This window comes from Pseudorca crassidens, chromosome 5, assembly GCF_039906515.1.
Source record: "Pseudorca crassidens isolate mPseCra1 chromosome 5, mPseCra1.hap1, whole genome shotgun sequence".
Classification (NCBI taxonomy): Eukaryota; Metazoa; Chordata; class Mammalia; order Artiodactyla; family Delphinidae; genus Pseudorca; species Pseudorca crassidens.
In genome coordinates, this window is record NC_090300.1 from 139,838,723 (window position 1) to 139,845,330 (window position 6,608).

The window sequence follows — 6,608 nt, forward strand, 5'->3', positions numbered from 1 at the left end:
TACATTATGGTAAATTTGGGTTTATCCTAGGAAGGCAAAGTTGGATTAATATTAGAAAATTCATATAATTAACTGCATTAACAGATTAAACATGAAATCATCATATGGTCCTTCCAATAGATGCAGAAAAAATGATTAGATAAATTTCAATGCTCATTTATGTGAAAAAAACCCACAAAGCTTTAACAAACTAGGAATACGAAGGGACTTTCATAACCTGTAAAGAAAATTCATAGCAAATATACTTTATGATGAAAGTTAAAAACTCTCCTTGGGAGTCAGGAACAAGAATCAAATGCATGTTATAATTTCTATCAAAATTTTAGTGGAAATTCTAGCAAGTACAAGGAAATATAAGCTAAATGCATAAAGACTGTTATGAAAGAAACAAAACTTTCATAATTCACAAATGATATGTTATTATGATTTTAGCATCTATGTTCGTGAGTACATTTGCATTGTCATTTTTCATCCCCATTCCTGTGAGGTTTGCTCAAGCTTATGCTAGTTTCATAAACTTTTTCAATACGCTGGTATACATTTTGTATGTATTAGCCGTGTCTCTTATTTTCTGATGCTTTGACATTAGGAGGTCTTGCTGCTCCTAGAGGGACTGCCCCACCCCACAGGGTTAGCTAATTCCCAAAGATAGTAAACAACTCATCCCTGAGGGTGCCTTTCAAATGTAAACCAACCCAGAGCCCACACACCTAACTCCTTCTTTATCAGGCTTTCACATATCAGGACACTATTCACCTGCCCCAATCGCTCCAGGGTCACATTCCAAACACCTAAGGACAGCTCCTATGCCCCAGAGCCTCCTGAAATTATTCAAAGTAATCAATCTTAAACCTGTTTACCCTGCCTCACCCATTCTTTTGTCCATTGTGGCAAGAAGTCGGGCCATGTTCCTTCTGCTTGCATCCTTGAGTATAACAACCTGTCTTTACAATGGTAATATTCTCCTAATCAGTTGACCTTGTCGGAACTAAGCAATAATAAAACCTCTTATTTTAAAATATATAAAATTAGAGTTATTCATGAGAACCGGCCCTCGTCCACCTCCCCTTGCATTACTGGTCCCTCTCTTTTCAGGTTTCAGTGGCACTGGACTTCTTCCTTTTCCTCTACAAGCCTTAGGGTTTTTGCTCCCATGATTCCCCCCACCCAGAATTCTCCTTCCCCAGAACCCTGCTGGTTCCCTTATCACCATCTCAGGCAAGCCTTCCCTGGCCATGTGGTCTAAAGTAAACCCCTCTCCGGCTGCCCCCTTTCTTTATTATCAATACATTGCTATATTTATTTTATTTTATTTTATTTTACTTTATTTTATTTTATTTTATCTTGTTATTCCATTGTACTTATTGCAACCTGAAATTTTCTTTGTCTCTTCTTGGTTTACTTTCCTCTGTTTCCTCGAAAGCCAGAAATCCATCTGATTTTCACTGCTTTAGCCTAGGAGCGTACTTGACACACAATAGGGGCTCATCATCATTGTTTGAATGAAGAATTAATAAATGGACACAAGAATATGCCACAAGCCATGGCAGGTATTTGAGAAAATAGTTTGGGAAAATAGTGAGGAGACCCTATCCCTTAGAGCCAAGGTCATTTAGGGGATGGTGGGGAAGCGAGTCCGTAGGGAGCCCTGAGCACCCAGTGTTGGAGCATAAACACCATCTACACTCTGTACTGCCCCAGCTCTTGAATTGAGACTCAGTATCTGGCTGAAGGCTTACAATGAATTTGCCTCTTGTGTCACCTAGACTATAGGCTTCAAATATTCGACAGGGAATATTATAATCAGTGACTAGTTTTAATTCTAGAGAGACCCAAACATGCAATTCTATTCTTCCTTAAAATAAGAGAAGACATCTTAGAAAATGAGATGTTTAAAACACAGATCGCTAAGCATCAATTTGGGCATTATCTGAATTCTGACATCATAAGTGAAAACAGTTTTAACTCCACTTAAAAAGATGTCAGATTCAGGCAGTTTTACAACAGGAAATGGGAAAAGGTTAAGGCCTTAACATGATTCAGGTGTCATTTGATATATATACATAGGAAATAAGGTCAGTTAAAATAATTTTTTTCAACAAGAAATTTACAGCTCAGAATAAAATGATGTTTCAATCCATTTTAACCAGCGTTCCGACTCATTCATGTTTCTTAACATTACTCCTCTGCATTGACCACTTAAAAGCTACAAACAATGGAAAGTTCAAAGAAGACCTCTGTGCTTATTTCACTAACATTTTAATTCCGGTAAAGTTTAAACTACTGAATGCAGCTATTTTCATGACAAAAAAAAAAGGAGTCTGCCATTAAAATGTGGGTGACTGGAATAAAATGGAGAAATTCATTAGCATCAAAGTTTCTTGGTTCACAAAACAAACCGGTTCAAGGGAGGAAGCCAGAAAAGTGTGAATAAACCTCAACGGTTTTGCTGTTTGTTTATAAATATCTATGCACATATTCAAGACCCAACTCAAATATCACTTCCAGGTGACTACTTACCTTTTCCTCTCCTGTTTTCCAGTGTATAAATATTCTTATGCATATTTCCTTAGATAATAGATATCTCCTCTACTCAACTTTTGGCTTCATAAAAACAGAAGTCCTTGTTTTGTCGATTTTGAAACCCCAGGCCCTGGCATAGTGTCATACTTTCAAGAAAGGTTTATTGACAAAGTAAGAGTATTTTAATCAAGGGCCTCCTATATATGTACTAGGTGCTGGTCATTGTTGCTCTAATAGTAATTTTTTTAAAAAAAACCCTGATCTGCCCCTGTCCTCAAGAACCTTATGTTCTGATTGTGGAATTTAAAGAGGCAGAGGGTTTGTTTACTAGTTACCACTCTGTCTTCACCCAACCAGTTCGTGAGGAGTTTAATAGCAACCTGCCTGTATTTTTTTCACAAAGGATTTATACTCCAAATATAGTCATCATCATAAAAAATCAGGGAGTTGTGTCACACCATCTTAACACTATCCTTAATGGTCTCTTCAAAATTAAGGAAAAAGATCTATAAGATTCCAAATTGTTTATTAAAGAAAAGTCCTGACTGATGACATGTTTCAGACCACGACTGCCATAGTTTTTAAAGAAAGGAAAATTTTAAATGTAACATGTGGAAGTCACTATATTAATTTAGCTATAAAATATATCTAGTAAAGAGCTGCTTCTAGGTATAATTTATACGGTTAATACGTCCAACTATAAATCAAAAGCACTCACCGTGGGGTGTTTCTAGTGAAATTGTCCCACTCTCCATTAATTTTACTGACTGGTATTTCATTCGAAGATTAAGCAGTTGATTTTTCAAGTAGTAACACAAATTCTCTTTTCTCTTAATGGAAGATGGTGAGAAAGGGTGTTTTCCACATTTCTGGCCTATGAGGAGAGACAAAGAAGTTTTATTGTACTGGATTGGAAAGACAATGCCCCGTTGGGATAGGTTGGGTTTCTTTGTTGGTTTTTTTGTTTTTTTTTAGTCACCTATACACATAGTGTAGAGGTTGAGAATTTTTTTATTCAAGGGAATTATAAAATATATTTTTTTAATGGGGAAAATCTGCTATACTAAAAATATCAAAGCTATGTCGTCCCAATGTGTGAAATAATTGTGATTTGAAGTATTAGGGTCCATTATCCCCATAGAAACCTGCACACCTGTCACAGGTTGGGCTTTGGTTTTTGGTATGGATAATACGGACCCTATAACTGTCCATCGCACTCTGTCACCCAAAATGTCCCACAATAAAAGTGTGTGGTAACTCAATCTTCCCCATGGGAATTAGCCAACTCCGATGTTATGAGCAGGCCTCAGTCTAATTTTTTAAAGAGCTACTTGCCGTATATTTCCCACCAGACAGTCTTAAAATTTATTGTGAGCTTATACACCACATGAAAATTCAGGGTAGTATTGGTAGATCTTTCTTAATTCCAATAATCATCAAGCACCTTTTAAACACTGTTGACTAAATTATTAATCTCCTATTTTTTTTCAACATCTTTATTGGAGTATAATTGCTTTACAATGGTGTGTCAGTTTCTGCTTTATAACAAAGTGAATCAGTTATACATATTGTATAACTGATTCACTTTGTTATAAAGCAGAAACTGACACACCATTGTAAAGCAATTATATGTCCCCATATCTCCTCCCTCTTGCATCTCCCTCCCACCCTCCCTATCCCACCCCTCCAGGTGGTCACAAAGCACCAGCTGATCTCCCTGTGCTATGCAGCTGCTTCCCACTAGCTACCTATTTTACATTTGGTAGTGTACCTCCTATTTTTAACGTGGGCTTTTCTAAATTGTTTTCCTAAATCCTGGGAAAAGCATTCCAAAACGATATCTTGTGGAAAGAGCACAAACGTACAGCATACACACAAAATAAGTATTTGTAGTCCTTTCAATTTATTCAAAATATACTCTTCTCTCCCAGTTAAAGGAGAAAATGATTACATATTCAGTTATCTTGAAATAATTAAAAGGTCATCAATTTCCTGTCACGGAAGTGATATGGTTTAATTACATTGTATAAATGTATTGACCAGGCCATGGGGGAGAGTATCCCCATGAGAGGTTATTATCCTAACAACAATCTGACCTCCACTGAGTGGGATATAAGTGTGTACTTAGAGATTTGTGTATATGTGTGGATTTTAAAATAACTGTAGATTTGGGATTAGCAGATACAAACTACCATATATAAAATAGTTAAATATAAGGTCCTACTGTATAGCACAGAGAACTATATTGAACATCTTGTAATAACCTATAATGAATAAGAATATGAAATATGAAAAAATATGAAAAAGAATGTAACTATATGTATGACTGAATCACTTTACTGTACACCTGAAACTAACACAATATTGTAAATCAACTCCTTCAGTTTAAAAAAAAGAATCAAATAAATATAGCAGGATTTTATCTGAAACAACAATAGAAAGTAAAAAATAAAATGGAGTTTAGGGCAATTGTATTGAGATTAATTAAGGTTTGGTTTACTACCCAGAGTCCACAAGTCAAATATCATCCAGACTGACAATTCAGGGTGAAAAGTAAGGACTCAAGAGTTCAAAATATAGGGAAGTCAGTTGAAAATAACAAAGGATTATAGTAAAAAAATAATGACTATAGAGTCTCTGAATGGTAAAGCTGGTTGGAACCAGAGAGAGTTTAAGATTTGTTCATATTTTTCTATGACAAAATAAAATACTTATTCATATAAATACAGAATTCCCTTATATTAATTTATACAAACTTTCCTTTTGCAAGGACTTTCATCCCATCAGACTAACTATTGAAATTGGGCAAAGAAAATGGCAATTAGGGGCTTCCCTAGTGGCGCAGTGGTTGAGAGTCGGCCTGCCGATGCAGGGGACACGGGTTCGTGCCCCGGTCCGGGAAGATCCCACATGCCACGGAGCGGCTGGGCCCGTGAGCCATGGCCGCTGAGCCTGTGTGTCCGGAGCCTGTGCTCCGCAACGGGAGAGGCCACAACGGTGAGAGGCCCGCGTACCGCAAAAAAAAAAAAAAAAAAAAAAGGAAATTAAATAGAACATCCCTCAAGGTAATCATATTTGCAGTTTCCCCTAATCTACCCTAAAATAGTTAAAAGGAACAAGTCTCTAAGCTGAAGGGTTCATTCTGATATCACCCAGTCACGAGTCTACATGAGCTAGGGAAAACCTACATAGTAAGTCGTGTGGAAAAACTCCGTTGACTAGCTAGAATATCAAAATGTAGTATTTCTACCCAAAAGTTTTGTTACAAGTGGTAGCATACAATAGTTTCCAATACAGAGAATTTCTTCAAAGTGAGGTCAATTAGAGTCTTAACACACTGTTATTAACACATGGATTAATAATTCACAAAACAGATTTTTCTCCTCTCTTCCCCTCACATCACTCCATGCTTGAGGCTTAACAGATTGTTTGGATACCTCTACAAAGGCCGTTTCTGCTTCATTCATTTGAGCCTGTGCACTGGTTGTCTGTTTCCTGGATGCCACTCCCCACCTCTCTCCCATCCCCAACGGGTAAACAGACTCAACTTGAAGATCAAAGTTCCTAGTAGAGCCCCCAGAGCTGGAGCTGGGCATTTCTTCCACTATTTACCATATTTACCTCTAGCCATGCCTCAATTATGCAAAGCGCACAGTAAATGGAAACAACACTGCATCAGGAGTCAGCTCCCCGTTTTGTCACTTACCACCTCTGTGATCCTGAGGAAGCTTCCCAATCACCCAAGCCTTGGACTCCTTATGTGTAAAATTGGGATAATGACACATAACTAAAAAGTCTTACAACAACTAAAAGAGAATTTGTGAAAAGCCCAGCACAGCGCATGGCACACAGGGGCACTCAGCAAATGGTACACCTTCCACAAATCCCATCTCCCTTCCACAAATCCCTTCTCCAGGGTTCCTTCCAATAACCCTGCAGCCCACCAGAGTGGGGACCCCAGGGATGATGCACCCTATGTTAAGTCAGCACCCTGCTTGCTGCCCCCTGAAGCCCTATGTATACATGAAGTTTCCTCTGGGTTACAGCCTTCTCCTCCTCTGTCTCCCCAGCTGATCCCAGCTTCC